The 17,809-nt window shown below is 41.5% G+C and overlaps 1 protein-coding gene across 1 annotated transcript in view; it reads right to left on the minus strand.

Annotated features, from left to right (window-relative positions):
* The window catches only part of LOC133572218 (high affinity choline transporter 1-like), a 52,062-nt gene extending 39,679 nt beyond the window's left edge, over positions 1–12,383 (minus strand). The window contains exon 1 of the mRNA XM_061925028.2: positions 12,194–12,383. The gene's annotated coding sequence lies outside the window, so the exon portion shown is untranslated. The remainder of the gene's footprint in view (positions 1–12,193) is intronic.
* Between the last annotated feature and the right edge of the window lie 5,426 nt (positions 12,384–17,809).

Genomic DNA, 17,809 nt, shown 5'->3' on the forward strand with positions numbered 1-17,809 from the left:
GTGCCATCCGCCAAAAATAACAAAGAAGAAGAGGCAGGGTGGGGTGTAAAATGGCGGACAGAAGAGAGGGCAAACAAGCTCAACATGTCAATGAATCCGTAAATTTAAATTTCCACTCTCTTCTGTCCGCCATTTTACTGTCCAGCAATAGTTTGCTTTTGCTCCAACAGTAGTTCTGACGGCCTTAAATTGACTCAGCAGCACCCTCTGTCGTTGTAGAGTGCGAATTACGGGTGCTCTGAGTGCAAGTGTGTGGATCGCACAGAGTGGAACATTACTGCCAAAAGAGTGGAACATTACTGACAAAAGTTTTAACTTAAAGAACATTGTTTTTTTACTTGCAAATCTTTTTTTTTTTTTATTGAAGAAAAAAAAAATCTTTTACCTGCTAATCATTGGACATTTGTGTGTGTTTGTGGAGTTTGGGCAGTAATGTCACTCCATACATATTTCATGGTCTGTGTTTTCGCTGTATACCGTATTTTTCGGAGTATAAGTCGCACCTGGCGAAAATGCATAATAAAGAAGGAAAAAAACATATATAAATCGCACTGGAGCCCGGCCAAACTATGAAAAAAACTGCGACTTATAGTCCGAAAAATACGGTAGTTCCAATTTACGCCAAATTCAGCTGTGTAGGGCTGCAACATTTCCACACTGCCCCCTCACTCTTCGCCTTGCCAACATGTGTGTGAATTGGCGCTTTGTATAGTGTAAAATGAAAAAGTCTTGACTCACTGAATTCAAAATGGAGCGAACTATTTCGCAGCGGTGTGCGGAAGGTTCATCCCATCTCAAAAGGAGCGAATGCTCGTCGTCAGGAAACCAGTAAGGATAACCCCTCACTTTGCTCTGATACTGAGTGGTGACACTAAAAATACGGATGAAGGTTAGCACGTCAATAACTGCAAGCTCTGTAAGTGTGTTGCAGCCAATTGACTACTACCGTCTCTCCCCAGAGCATAATTACATTTTTTTTCATCTTTTGTCTGAAAACTCCCTGCAAACAGCCCTGGTTTCAGTACACCCATGGACAAAAATAGCTCGTTGTTGTAAAGATGCTATTCATCTGATGAACTACTGCTTCTCTGTGCATGAACGTTGAAATTGGCTTTGAAATTTCCATCAAGTCAAATGAATTAAAATGAGTACAATAATGATATTTTCAAAATTCAGACCAGAACATAAATTTTTTTTTTTGTTATCATAGTCTGAAAAGGATGGTTGGTCTTACATTAAAGTTCTAGTGCAGGGGTCTCTGACTTTGACAAAAAGAAAGGAGCGGTGAACTATTTGTGTTTTATTTTTATAACTAGCAACATTTGAAGGGTCCCTTATTTATAAAGCAGATCTCCAGTGCAGTCATTGTTGATGCTATTTTGTGGTCATTTGTCATTAAATGTATAATACTTGGATCGAACAGTTATACAGTAGGGAAGGAATTTATATGCTCCCCCATTCCTGGGTGGATTTCCCAAGAGAGAAAGAGGAAAAAGAGGTTGTGGAGGGGGGTGTGGTCGGCGCACCTCCTGCGGGATGGGCGTGTGTATGGACCAGCTTCGAAGCAGCTGACAGGTGAGTGGATTGTCCAGCTGAGGCTGGTTATCTACTCACCTGTCTCCTTTATCAGTAGCGTCTGAGGCCAAGCGGACGAGAGCCCCAAGACGCACGAGAGAGCAGGAGGCCGCGAGCAAACAAACACGGAGCTTAAAAAGATAAAAATAATAAAAAGACTTTGTTGAGCCCTGGACTGCGGGCCCCGTCGATTCTATAAGACCACAGAGAGCCCATGCACACAGAGACTTCTACAGAGGTTAATCATTTTGCAATGCAGTTTGCTGAAAATTATGGAAAGCGCCATTTTACATAGCAACTCACGCTGAGGTCAATGTTGGTATTGCCACAAAACACATTTTAAGATATTCCAGAGCCGTGTATAGAGAGGTTGGCCAACTTGGTTTCAAAGTTGGTAGCAAACGTTGTTTTTTTTTTAAATCACGTTGAGGGGGTTTTAACCAATCATTTAGGAGATCCTCTGGCCATACTCTCTCTGATTAGGCAAAAGCCCCTCACGTGACCCCAAGGCGTCATGCCATGTTTGCTACCAGAGTTGATCATACTCTCTCTATACATGAATCTGAGGTATTCAACACTCTACTGCTGTCTGGCAGTACGTTTCATGTAAATAAATAATGATAAATGGGTTATACTTGTATAGCGCTTTTCTACCTTCAAGGTACTCAAAGCGCTTTGACAGTATTTCCACATTCACCCATTCACACACACATTCACACACTGATGGCGGGAGCTGCCATGCAAGGCGCTAACCAGCAGCCATCAGGAGCAAGGGGTGAAGTGTCTTCCCCAAGGACACAACGGACGTGACTAGGATGGTAGAAGGTGGGGATTGAACTCCAGTAACCAGCAACCCTCCGATTGCTGTTACGGCCACTCTACCAACTTCGCCACGCCGTGGATTACCTTCCTACTGTACAGATAAAATGGGTTCTAAAAAAAAAATATTCACAATCATATCACAATTTTTATTTATTCCAATTCCAAACATTCGTTATAAAAAATAAATTGTTTGATTCAAAACAGGAAACAACAATTAAAGTATCATATTTGTATGTCTTCTAAATTGATTTGCAAATATATTCCAAGGTATTGTAAAACTAGTATTGGGTTGGAATTGGAGTTTGTCAATCTGTGGTTTTTGTAAATAAAAGATTAAAAAAACGTTTTTAGGCCAAGTCTGCATGTATAAGTCATACATCAATAGATAAGAGGAGCTTTTGTAACCTGTAACCTGTTTTGAAAAGGTTTTGTTATTGTTTATATACCAAATAATATCTTACATGAATCGTGTTAAACCGAGAATCGATTCAGAGTAAAATCATCAAACTAAAAATCAGAATCGAAACGTGACGTGCACAAAGATTCCAATCTCTAAAAAAAAATACCTGTTGGAGAACCCTGGTGCTGAGGTGTATTCGTTCAGATCGGCGCGCAAGTGAAGCGCACCGCACTGTAGTTCACTTTCATATTGTTTGGCGCGCACCAGGAGTCGTAGACACTAAAGGAGTTTGTTTTTATGATGCTCAAATGATGCACATTTTAAGATAATGGTGATCAATGGGGCAGAGTCATCAAACAAATGTAAATTGGCCAGAAAAATATTTAAATATCAGCTTAACAGTCAGTGTTAACATCTCTGTGTGCATGCTAAGCTAATAGGACACTCGGGGCGAGGGCTATTAAGGGTATTTTTAACGGCCTGCAGCACATTCTAAAAAATATAACTAAAAAACAAACAAAAAAACATTAAAAGTGGTCAAAAGAGCAAACAGAAGTAATGTAGCGACAAAAGTTAACGCTAATAATACAAAGCTAACAGCAGGCAGTCTTTTATGTAAAAAAAGCTATACTGTATATTTATTTTACTGTGCGTCCCCCAGTGGAAAACGTGCTCTAAATTGTGCATTAGTGTGATGTACCTTGCCTTTCGAAAACGAGGGTGACCATATGTCCTGTTTTCCCAGGAGATGTCCTGGCTGCCATCCTGTTTTTTTTGTTTTTTTTAAAGAAAATAATGAAAATGTCCTGTTTTGTATGGTTTTCCATTGGAATTTATGTCTTTGGTTATCGAGAACTTTTTGTAGAATAACCATTTTCTACCCAAACTTAAAATGCATTGAAACTATAAGGCATTTTTAGTAGACTTTAAGTATGGTTTTTGGTACTCCAAATATGGTCAACTCATCCATCCATCCATTTTCTACCGCTTGTCCCTTTTTGGGGTCGCGGGGGTGCTGGAGCCTATCTCAGCTGCATTTGGGCTGAAGGCAGGGTACACCCTGGACAAGTCGCCACCTCATCACAACACCTCCAGAGAGGTGTTAAAAATGTCAGTGAAGACAGGAGCCAGCTGATCCGCACAGTGTCTCAATGATAAATGATAAATGGGTTGTACTTGTATAGCGCTTTTCTACCTTCAAGGTACTCAAAGCGCTTTGACACTACTTCCACATTTACCCATTCACACACACATTCACACACTGATGGAGGGAGCTGCCATGCAAGGCGCTAACCAGCACCCATCAGGAGCAAGGGTGAAGTGTCTTGCTCAGGACACAACGGACATGACGAGGTTGGGAGTAGGTGGAGATTGAACCAGGGAACCTCGGGTCGCGCACGGCCACTCTTCCACTGCGCCACGCCGTCCCTAGGTGGAGGGGGAGACACCATCCGGCCCGGGGGCCTTCCGCGTGTTCAGCTTCAAGAACTGCCGGCGTACATCCTCCTCTCGGATGGAGAGGGCCTTTGATGAGGAAAAGTCCTTGTTTCTTCTCATCATCAACGCGAGCTCGTCCATCTTGTTGGCAAGTGAGCGGATGTTGGAGAGAAAGATGCCAGGTAAGGGCGTGCGTAATCCCCGTCTGCGTAGACGGACAAGGGCGCCCGCTCGCTTTCCTCTTTGGTGCAGTTTCCCTCTTTTGATCAAATAATGGACCAAATCCGTAGCTGACGCTAAGATGACCAGTAATAAGTCCGTAGGGGTGATGTTCAGTAGCTCTTCGCGGGTGTAAGAGCACGCGGACACACTATTTACGCACAAAAATAAACAAAACAGAGCGCACGAGAGCACCAGTCATCGGCGCCATGATGTGTATGGCATATAAAAACCCCGTTTCCATGAGTTGGGAAATTGTGTTAGATATAAATATAAACGGAATACAATGATTTGCAAATACTTTTCAACCCATATTCAATTGAATGCACTACAACCTTTTTTTTTTTTGCAAATAATAATTAACTTAGAATTTCATGGCTGCAACACGTGCCAAAGTAGTTGGGAAAGGGCATGTTCACCACTGTGTTACATCACCTTTTCTTTTAACAACACTCAATAAACGATTGGGAACTGAGGAAACTAATTGTTGAAGCTTTGAAAGTGGAATTATTTCCCATTCTTGTTTTATGTAGAGCTTCAGTCGTTCAACAGTCCGGGGTCTCCGCTGTCGTATTTTACGCTTCATAATGCACCACACATTTTCGATGGGAGACAGGTCTGGACTGCAGGCGGGCCAGGAAAGTACCCGCACTCTTTTTTTACGAAGCTGCTGATGTAACACATGCTGAATGTGGCTTGGCATTGTCTTGCTGAAATAAGCAGGGGCGTCCATGAAAAAGACGGCGCTTAGATGGCAGCATATGTTGTTCCAAAACCTGCATGTATCTTTCAGCATTAATGGTGCCTTCACAGATGTGTAAGTTACCCATGCCTTGGGTACTAATGCACCCCCATACCATCACAGATGCTGGCTTTTGAACTTTGCGTCGATAACAGTCTGGATGGTTCGCTCCCCCTTTGGTCCGGATGACACAATGTCGAATATTTCCAAAAACAATTTGAAATGTGGACTCGTCAGACCACAGAACACTTTTCCACTTTGCATGAGTCCACCTTAGATGATCTCGGGCCCAGAGATGGATGTTGTTGATAAATGGCTTTCGCTTTGCATAGTAGAGCTTTAACTTGCACTTACAGATGTAGCGACGAACTGTATTTAGTGACAGTGGTTTTCTGAAGTGTTCCTGAGCCCATGTGGTGATATCCTTTAGAGATTGATGTCGGTTTTTGATACAGTGCCGTCTGAGGGATCGAAGGTCACGGTCATTCAATGTTGGTTTCCGCCCATGCCGCTTACGTGGAGTGATTTCTCCGGATTCTCTGAACCTTTTGATGATATTATGGACCGTAGGTGTTGAAATCCCTAAATTTCTTGCAATTGCACTTTGAGAAACGTTGTTCTTAAACTGTTTGACTATTTGCCCACGCAGTTGTAGACAAAGGGGTGTACCTCGCCCCATCCTTTCTTGTGAAAGACTGAGCATTTTTTGGGAAGCTGTTTTTATACCCAATCATGGCACCCACCAGTTCCCAATTAGCCTGCACACCTGTGGGATGTTCCAAATAAGTGTTTGATGAGCATTCCTCAACTTTATCAGTATTTATTGCCACATTTCCCAACTTCTTTGTCACGTGTTGCTGGCATCGAATTCTAAAGTTAATGATTATTTGCACAAAAAAAATGTTTATCAGTTTGAACATCAAATATTTTGTCTTTGTAGCATATTCAACTGGGTTGAAATATGGGTTGAAAATGATTTGCAAATCATTGTATTCCGTTTATATTTACATCTAACACAATTTCCCAACTCATATGGAAACGGGGTTTGTATATATATATATATATATATATATATATATATATATATATATATATATATATATATATATATAAATAATATGTATGCATGCATCCATGCATTTTTGTGTGTAAAATTATATTTTAAAAATAAGTTTTTAGGCCATCTTTGTCAGGTTTGTCACTGACAGTTTAGTTAGGTTTTGGTTTTTCCTTTGTGTTTGTTTTTATTTCCTGTCAGCGCTCTTATTTTGGTTCAGTTTCCTGCTTGTCTCCCTGAGCGCTGTTTCCCCTCAGCTGCAGCTGATTGGCACCTGGCCACACCTGGTGTCAATCAGCTGGCTGCTATTTAGACCTGCTTTGCCCTCCAGTCAGTGCTGGAGTATTGTCGTTGTAGCTGTAGCTACTACCTGTATGCTGATTCCGGATAGCTGTTAGCCGTTTCCTGTATGCTGTGAGCTAGTGATGGGTTGATGAGGCGTCATGAAGCGTTTCGACACATTGTAAAACTGTATTGATACTGTGTCGATACTGTGTCACTAAATACTGACATCTGCTGGACATTAAAAATTCCTACAGGCAACCTATGGACCGACTCAACTGACACTGATTTTATGACCTAGTATATACAATAATATAAACCAAGTCATTGTATTTCATTTAGGATTATTTCATATCTTCGTTTAAATAAAAATATATTTTTATCTTGTTTAGATACAGTCAATAAATTATGTGAACATGTATCATAACATGGAAATCTAAGAGAACGTGTTGTGAATTAGGATGCTTATGGACTGGGATTTTTTTTTTTTTTTTACACATTTTTATTAAAAAAAAAACAGTTTTTCCAACGTATTAAATTTTAGACGATTTCTCTTCTTAGTTATTATTTCTCCGGCTGTAGAAAAGACCCGCTCACAGGGCACAGAGGAGGCGTCAGCGCGACACAGTTCGCGTATCGGTCACGTGACCGAAACAGCTCATGATCGGTCCCGTGACTTTCTAAAAACGGTACGAGCACTGACACAGGGTTTTGCACTATGAGCTTGACGCATGCGCCGATGCATCGGTGTTGCCGGACCCATCACTACTGTGAGCTGTCTTCTAGTTCCTCGTTTCCTGTTTTCCTGGTATCCTGTTTCCTGTCTCCTAGTTTGTGTTTTACCTTTATTTTGGACATTGAATTATGTTTTCCTGCACCAAGCCTGCCGTCTCTGCATCTTGGGGTTCGTCACCAACACTTCCTGACAATCTTTATGCAACCAGAAGGGGCTTTTCTAACCTGTTTTGAAAAAGCTTTATTATGATTATTATTCGAGAATCGATTTGAATCGAGAATTGAATCTAAATTGAATTCACACGCCAGGACGCCATGAATCAGAATAGGATTGAAGCGTTAAGGTGCCCAAAGATTCCCCACCCCTACTATTTAAAGCAGGGGTCCCCAAACTTTTTGACTCGGGGGCCGCATTGGGTTAAAAAAATTTGGCCGGGGGCCAGGCTGTGTATATATACACAGCCTGCAGTCTGCAGGTGTACCTAATTCACAACTCCTCCAACACGAACATTATTGTTTTTGCACTTTTTGGCTTCTTATTAAATAACTTTTGTAACCTATTTTTATGGGCTTTCCTCTTTGTGATGTTAAGTTCCTGTTATGCGCTGTTATACAGTATATGCCTTGAGCTCTTATTTTGAAGGCGCTAAGAGCGGAAGTGATGACACGTTGGAGTGGAGCGGAAGTTTTTGAAAGAAGGTAAATAAAGTGGTCCTCGTGTAAACTGGAGCCTCCGTGTTTGTTATTTTGTAGTTTCATACAGTACAGGCGACATTTATAAACCCTCGGTTACACTTTTTTAAATAGATTCAATCTTGCACGTGGAAAGTTTAAGTGAGGGCTTTAGTTGATATAACACTCTCGTCAGGGGTGCATTAATCCAGCACAACAGCGGCTCATGGACTTATTTTATAAGTAAAGGTAAGACCATAATAAAGTTTTTTTTAATTAAATGTGCTTTTTTGTGTGCTACAGTTTGTATGTGTAAAGTTAAAGTTAAGTTAAAGTACCAATGATTGTCACACACACACTAGGTGTAATGAAATTTGTCAACTGCATTTGACCCATCCCCTTGATCACCCCCTGGGAGGTGAGGGGAGCAGTGGGCAGCAGCGGCGCCGCGCCCGGGAATAATTTTTGGTGATTTAATAACCCCCAATTCCAACCCTTGATGCTGAGTGCCAAGCAGGGAAGAATGCTGGTATGAGCTTTTAAACATAACCCGTTAACTGCTGCCAATCAAATGGTGAATAAGATACGCTTTAGGGTTCATATGTTTGTAAATCTGACTGTGATGAAGTCAGTGCCTCACCAGTCATGAACCTCACCGCACGTCACTGATATATATATATATATATATATATATATGTATGTATATGTCTTAATAAGGTTATCCAAAAAATAGTGCTCGATACCGTAGTAGAGCGCAATATATGTATGTGTGGGAAAAAAATCACAAGACTACTTCATCTCTACAGGCCTGTTTCATGAGGGGTTCCCTCAATCATCAGGAGATTTTAATGGGAGCATTCACATACCATGGTTTATATAGGGCACAGAGTGGGTGGGTACAGGCTGGCGTAGGGGCGTGGTGATTGGCTCATGTGTTACCTAGGAGGTGTTTCCGTCTGTGGCGGCATGCTGATACAATTTCGCTGCGCTTGTTGAGGGATGACAGGTCTGGACGGTATATAATAAACAGTTTCTCTTTCAAGCATAGGTTGCATCTTTTATTACCACTATTGTAAGGTGTGCTGGATGCAAGAATTTGCCATGTTATTGAATATTCAACATTATTGTCTTTGAGGTCCCAAATGTGTTTGCTGAGTTCTGTGGTATTCCGCAGGTTTTGGTTCCTGAAAGAAGCCTTGTGATTGTTCCATCTGGTTTTAAACTCTCCCTCGGTTAATCCTACATATGTGTCGGATGTGTTAATGTCCTTGCGTGTTACCTTAGATTGGTAAACAACTGATGTTTGTAAGCACCCACCGTTGAGAGGGCAATCAGGTTTCTTGCGGCAGTTGCAGCCTTTGCTGGTTTTGGGGTCGCTCTGTCCGGGGGCTGACGGCTCATTTGCAATTGTTTTGTTGTGGTTTGAGATAATTTGTCGTATATTGTTCATACAGCTGTAGCTCAATTTAATGTTGTTCTTGTTGAATACTTTTCTTAGGGTGTTGCCTTTGGGGAAGTGTTTGTCAATCAGACTGAGGAATTTGTGGCCAATGTTAGTTGAGACGTTTTTGCTGTATGGGGGGTTGTACCAGATGATGTTGTTTCGTTTTCTGTTCTTTTTTGGTTGGTTTCCTGGCGTGGGTTCATAGGTGAGGCTGAAATTGTATCCGCTTTCATCAAGGGCTTTTTGGTACGGGGGGGTTGCTTGGTCAAATTCAGCTTTGCTAGATGACAGCATCGATAGCCTTTTATTAATTCCGGTAGGTATTCTTTTCGTGGTGGTGGGTGGGTGGTTGCTGTCATGGTGCACATATTGGAGTGTTGTGTTGGATTTCGTGAAAGGTTGGTAGCTGTTATTTCTCAGGTTGAAAGTGACGTCGAGGAAGTTGACGGTTTGCTTGTTGGCTTCAATCGTGATCCGTAGGCCGTTCTCTTTGAAAATTTGGCATATGCGCTTCTTGGTATTCTCGCTGCTCCTTGGCGAGGCGCGACACACTGCCAGTCCGTCATCACGGTAAATACCAAGGTTCAGGTTGAGGCTAGCAAGCTGGGAGAGGAGGAAACTCCCAACGAGTTCACACGTTTCTGCTCCGTCAAATACGTGCACCATGACAGCAACCACCCACCCACCACCACGAAAAGAATACCTACCGGAATTAATAAAAGGCTATCGATGCTGTCATCTAGCAAAGCTGAATTTGACCAAGCAACCCCCCCGTACCAAAAAGCCCTTGATGAAAGCGGATACAATTTCAGCCTCACCTATGAACCCACGCCAGGAAACCAACCAAAAAAGAACAGAAAACGAAACAACATCATCTGGTACAACCCCCCATACAGCAAAAACGTCTCAACTAACATTGGCCACAAATTCCTCAGTCTGATTGACAAACACTTCCCCAAAGGCAACACCCTAAGAAAAGTATTCAACAAGAACAACATTAAATTGAGCTACAGCTGTATGAACAATATACGACAAATTATCTCAAACCACAACAAAACAATTGCAAATGAGCCGTCAGCCCCCGGACAGAGCGACCCCAAAACCAGCAAAGGCTGCAACTGCCGCAAGAAACCTGATTGCCCTCTCAACGGTGGGTGCTTACAAACATCAGTTGTTTACCAATCTAAGGTAACACGCAAGGACATTAACACATCCGACACATATGTAGGATTAACCGAGGGAGAGTTTAAAACCAGATGGAACAATCACAAGGCTTCTTTCAGGAACCAAAACCTGCGGAATACCACAGAACTCAGCAAACACATTTGGGACCTCAAAGACAATAATGTTGAATATTCAATAACATGGCAAATTCTTGCATCCAGCACACCTTACAATAGTGGTAATAAAAGATGCAACCTATGCTTGAAAGAGAAACTGTTTATTATATACCGTCCAGACCTGTCATCCCTCAACAAGCGCAGCGAAATTGTATCAGCATGCCGCCACAGACGGAAACACCTCCTAGGTAACACATGAGCCAATCACCACGCCCCTACGCCAGCCTGTACCCACCCACTCTGTGCCCTATATAAACCATGGTATGTGAATGCTCCCATTAAAATCTCCTGATGATTGAGGGAACCCCTCATGAAACAGGCCTGTAGAGATGAAGTAATAAAGTTGATTTGATTTGATTAGTCTTGTGATTTTTTTTCCCACACATACATATATATATATATATATATATATATATATATATATATATATATATACATATATATTTATTGTCTTTATAATCCGTTTTGTCATTTAACATCAATTAACATTGATGTTCATCAATATTTAACATTGTCACGTTATCGATGGGAAAATTCATTTTTAGACAATATGATTTGCCTGAGCGGCTCGGAGACACCGAGAGTAACAAGCGGTAGAAAATGGATTAGAAAGGAACGATTAAAAAAAAAAATATATATATATATATATATATATATTAAAAAAAAAAAAATTGGATGCTGGGGGGCCGGATCCGGCCCGCAGGCCGTAGTTTGGGGACCCCTGATTTAAAGTCTCGGTGGAGAGTGTGTGTGTGTGTGTGTGTGTGTGGGTGAGGGGAGGAAGGGGTGTACTGACCAAACATAACCTGCCTGGTCCAGCCACTGCTTCTGTCCGCACCCGGGTCCTTTGAATAAAAGTGCAAGAGCTCTAGGCATCGAGCCAAAGCACCATGCTGTCAACTCGATGTCTAGTGCGGAGATGTCAGCAAGTGACGACTAATCAATGTACACTTTCATGGCAACACTGATTTTACTTTCAGTCATCATCATCCACACAGCCAGTTTATAACCCTTTATCACCAGAAAAGACATTTTCGGTCCCCAAGGGGAAAAATACAAAGATGTGGGGTTTTTTCCGTCAACCTGTCACATATTCCCCCTCGCTACGGCCCTGTTCTGTCTATTAAAGATTAAACCACCATCTTCCCCGATGACCAATGATTGGTGTGAAAGATGCTTTTACTCATTCACACTCAACAACAACAACAAAAAGAAAGAAAACGAGTCGGACTCAAGGCGTTAGACACTCATTTTTAACGGTTACGGCTAACGTGTTTGACGCCGTTATAAATGAGTCAAGGTGCGCTTGCGTGGAACCCACCTCGCATCTATGCTAGCAGCTACCGCCGGACGCCGAAGCCGTCAATGTGACCGCGGATGTGAGCGCCTACCACCGGCCATACACTTGGCGAACCCCCAAAAGAGGAAACCGCTCGATTGAGCGTCTTCCCCATCAACGTTGACTCACCTCCCGGTTCGAAGTGGGAATGGCCGCTGCTTCCTCCCCCTGTGCCTCCTCTTCACATCTGCCGCTTCCAGAGCGGCTGTGCACGAGCGCGTCTTCTCGCTATTGTTTGCACTGACGGCCCGCGTTGCGTTCACATGCCGTCAGGGCGAGTGGAAAATTTCAGGAACACGATGCCCGAAAAGTCACACCGCCCACTACATCAACGCACAGAGGAAGAAAGCACCCACGCCGAATGTAAACGTGACAACCCGTCTCGTGCATGCACGCGAAAATACTTTAATCTATTTATTTTATTGTAAAAAAAAAAATATATATATATATACAGTAACTACCACAACCAACTACCGATGAAGGCCACCTGACACAAATAGTAGATACAGGCTCAGCGGCTACAGGCAGTAACATGACATTAAGTGTGGCTGTTACTTCATCATTTTAGAATTGTCCATTTCCACATGGATCGAGGTACTTGTGAAGGTGTCAATGGTACAACAGCAAAAAAAGAAAAAAAGTGCACCCCGAAAATTTTGCAACCTATTCTAAAGGTGTAATATTTTTATATTGTGGTGGACATTACAGCACTTTTGTCTCTCAGCCAGGAGGTCTTGGTCCATTTTATAGCACCATGCAGAGACTACATCCTCTTTCAGTGTTATGTTGGCACGCAAGTCGAGAATATATAACGACGTTTTTTAAAAACTATGGTGAATAAAAAAAAATATATATATATTCTCGGCCTCTGTGGCGATATCTCTCTTCTTCAAGCTTGGTCCCTCGACCAGAGGCCAAAAGCATCCATATGACCCAAATTTCACAAACAAATTCTCTTAAAGGGGAACTGCACTCTTTTTGGAATTGGAGGCAAAAAAAAAAAAAAAAAAAAGTGCAGTCCCCCTTAATGTATTGTTCGCTCATTTCCCCATGATATCAATTAGTTGTCGCGTCATTGGTAGATAACTGTATGGAACGCTCCCTTTCCATCGCCCCATCTTGGTGTGACGTCCTCTACAGAACTGGAGCTAATTTCCCTGCATAGATAGTGTGGATTACGGTTTGTAAAACTATTATTTTGATCACTTAATTGCATGTTTTTGTCGCCCTGGTCCATAATTACTTTAAACTATTAGCGCTAAAAAATAGAAAAGAAACACCATCTCCTCTTCCATAGACACCTCATGCTTTTTGAGCATTTCCTCTAGCCTCTTAAGAAAAACATCAGTAGAAGAGGACACAAAATACATTACTAGCCGCTTACCTTCTTCCGGGTGTACTCTTCTTTCTCCGTCTTTCTGCCCTGAAAGTCGCATTTGGCTTGAGTCTTCTTAAATGTTTGCATTCAAACTCCGACCAAAGCCTTTCTTCTTCAAAGTCAGATGACACTTATCTTGCTTGGTCCGTCCCATTTTGCGCAGGTCAATTCGACAGGAGATGTTATGTACAAGGAGGAGTAGATCGCACGGACAACAGGGGGCGTAGTATTTAACTCTATGATTTATTATTTATATATATATATATATATATATATATATATATATATATATATATATATATATATATATATATATATATATATATATATATATATATATATATATATATATATATATATATATATATGGTAGAGGGGTTAGTGTGTCTGCCTCACAATACGAAGGTCCTGAGTAGTCCTGGGTTCAATCCCGGGCTCGGGATCTTTCTGTGTGGAGTTTGCATGTTCTCCCCGTGACTGCGTGGGTTCCCTCCGGGTACTCCGGCTTCCTCCCACCTCCAAAGACATGCACCTGGGGATAGGTTGATTGGAAACACTAAATTGGCCCTAGTGTGTGAATGTGAGTGTGAATGTTGTCTGTCTATCTGTGTTGGCCCTGCGATGAGGTGGCGACTTGTCCAGGGTGTACGCCGCCTTCCGCCCGATTGTAGCTGAGATAGGCTCCAGCGCTCCCCGCGACCCCGAAGGGAATAAGCGGTAGAAAATGGATATATATATATATATATATATATATATATATATATATATATATATATATATATCATAACAAAACAATGATAATAATAAACCGAGGAAATGGAGTGTGACAAAAATCCAAGAGTGTATGGTGTAAGACTGTGTAGGAATTAATTGTTGAGTGTTACCGGGAGTGTTGAGCGAGAGGCGGAAGTCCCGGAGGGGAAAGGCACGCTCGAATGTCCGTGAGACAGGCAGGTAGTCGGGGGGTATAGCAAGGCGTCAACAGGTCCATGTCCGAGCGGGAGGTCGAGATCCAAGAGGCATTCAGGGAAGCAGAAGGAACACGGGGGAAGAACAAGGAAGACGAGACGCACAGCTCGTCACATGGAACAAAGGCATACTGCAGGAAGGACGACAAGGAAGACACAAGACCAATTAAATACGGCAGTGGAGAACACACAGAGAGAGAGCGCAACGTTGCATAGAGCTGGGTGATCACTTACGGTACTCCAACAGATTATTACGTTCTGGCCTGGAACGCAGGTCTGCACAGGTTTAAGAACATACTTGCCAACCCTCCCGGATTTTCTGGGAGACTCCCAAAATTCAGCGCCTCACGAAAACCTCCCGGGACAAATTTTCTCCCAAAAATCTCCCGAAATTCAGGCGGACCTGGAGGCCACGCCCCCTCCAGCTCCATGCGGACCTGGAGGGTCTACATGGAGCAATGTTGTTGTAACATATTGAGTTGGAGGCAACAAACGGGCGAGGGGATGAAGTACGCCTCTTTACTGTAGACTTCAGAACAGACTCACACACTTGACGTCAGGTGCGCAACACCACGTAAATCGTTGGCCAACCAAAAAGTAACCCCAGTACGCTATAGCCAACATTCACCAGGAGATGGCAACAGACAAACATACAGGTAAAAGCCAGTAAATTAGAATATTTTGAAAAACTTGATTTATTTCAGTAATTGCATTCAAAAAGTGTAACTTGTACATTATATTTATTCATTGCACACAGACTGATGCATTCAAATGTTTATTTCATTTAATTTTGATGATTTGAAGTGGCAACAAATGAAAATCCAAAATTCCGTGTGTCACAAAATTAGAATATTACTTAAGGCTAATACAAAAAAGGGATTTTTAGAAATGTTGGCCAACTGAAAAGTATGAAAATGAAAAATATGAGCATGTACAATACTCAATACTTGGTTGGAGCTCCTTTTGCCTCAATTACTGCGTTAATGCAGCGTGGCATGGAGTCGATGAGTTTCTGGCACTGCTCAGGTGTTATGAGAGCCCAGGTTGCTCTGATAGTGGCCTTCAACTCTTCTGCGTTTTTGGGTCTGGCATTCTGCATCTTCCTTTTCACAATACCCAACAGATTTTTTATGGGGCTAAGGTCAGGGGAGTTGGCGGGCCAATTTAGAACAGAAATACCATGGTCCGTAAACCAGGCACGGGTAGATTTTGCGCTGTGTGCAGGCGCCAAGTCCTGTTGGAACTTGAAATCTCCATCTCCATAGAGCAGGTCAGCAGCAGGAAGCATGAAGTGCTCTAAAACTTGCTGGTAGACGGCTGCGTTGACCCTGGATCTCAGGAAACAGAGTGGACCGACACCAGCAGATGACATGGCACCCCAAACCATCACCCAACCATGCAAATTTTGCATTTCCTTTGGAAATCGAGGTCCCAGAGTCTGGAGGAAGACAGGAGAGGCACAGGATCCACGTTGCCTGAAGTCTAGTGTAAAGTTTCCACCATCAGTGATGGTTTGGGGTGCCATGTCATCTGCTGGTGTCGGTCCACTCTGTTTCCTGAGATCCAGGGTCAACGCAGCCGTCTACCAGCAAGTTTTAGAGCACTTCATGCTTCCTGCTGCTGACCTGCTCTATGGAGATGGAGATTTCAAGTTCCAACAGGACTTGGCGCCTGCACACAGCGCAAAATCTACCCGTGCCTGGTTTACGGACCATGGTATTTCTGTTCTAAATTGGCCCGCCAACTCCCCTGACCTTAGCCCCATAGAAAATCTGTGGGGTATTGTGAAAAGGAAGATGCAGAATGCCAGACCCAAAAACGCAGAAGAGTTGAAGGCCACTATCAGAGCAACCTGGGCTCTCATAACACCTGAGCAGTGCCAGAAACTCATCGACTCCATGCCACGCCGCATTAACGCAGTAATTGAGGCAAAAGGAGCTCCAACCAAGTACTGAGTATTGTACATGCTCATATTTTTCATTTTCATACTTTTCAGTTGGCCAACATTTCTAAAAATCCCTTTTTTGTATTAGCCTTAAGTAATATTCTAATTTTGTGACACACGGAATTTTGGATTTTCATTTGTTGCCACTTCAAATCATCAAAATTAAATGAAATAAACATTTGAATGCATCAGTCTGTGTGCAATGAATAAATATAATGTACAAGTTACACCTTTTGAATGCAATTACTGAAATAAATCAAGTTTTTCAAAATATTCTAATTTACTGGCTTTTATCTGTAGATCACTCCATTACATTCCTCCCCTTTTAGAATTGTAGAAGTTACGCAAAAGAAATAAACAACCCAACCAAAAAATGCAGCAGCTCAATTAAAAAACTGTACTTAAGCCACATTCTTTTTTTTTTTAGTACTGAACTCTTAACCCTCATTTGTAAACAATAACATGCTTATTATACAAACAGTATTTGTACATCTTTAACACAGATTTTTATACTGTCTTCAGAGATTAAGTTTTTTTGGTGGTACTCGAAACCTTTCTGGATACCTGCGGATCACTGGTGGGGTTTTTGTTGTGGGTGATCTGGGTTCTGATGATGGCAACTCAGCAGCCCTTGAATCTGGTTCAATGATGAGTCTAGTTTGTGTCTGACTCACTGATGGTCCTGGTGATGGAAGTGAAACAGCACTGTCCAGTTGTACTGATGGCACATTTTCTGTAACTGGTGGAGACTAGATAACTGGCAGTCTCTCCATGTTTTCTCGCCATGGTAACATGTGATCCACATGCACTGTGCGCTGTCTCTGTCCCTCTTGATAGATACATAGATTGAAATATATATATATATATATTTAAAAAAAAAAAATATATATATATATATATATAAGAAAATACTTCACTTTCAGTGAATTCTAGCTATATATATATATTTATTATATATATATATATATATATATATATATATATACATACATATACATACAGTATATATATATATATATATATATATATATATATATATATGTATATATACACATATTATATATATATATATATATATATATATATATATATATATATATATATATATATATATAAGAAAATACTTCACTTTCAGTGAATTCTAGCTATATATATATATATATATTTATTATATATATATATATATATATATATATACATATACATACAGTATATATATATATATATATATATATATATATATATATATATATATATATATATATATATATATATATATGAAATACTTGACTTGGTGAATTCTAGCTGTAAATATACTCCTCCCCTCTCAGCCACGCCCCCAACCACGCCCCCGCCCCACCCCGACCACGCCCCCCACCTCCCGAAATCGGAGGTCTCAAGGTTGGCAAGTATGCTTAAGAAGCCCAGGAAGGTCATCACTGACAGGTGCGCTG

Source organism: Nerophis lumbriciformis, linkage group LG29 (genome assembly GCF_033978685.3).
Source record: "Nerophis lumbriciformis linkage group LG29, RoL_Nlum_v2.1, whole genome shotgun sequence".
NCBI lineage: Eukaryota > Metazoa > Chordata > Actinopteri > Syngnathiformes > Syngnathidae > Nerophis > Nerophis lumbriciformis.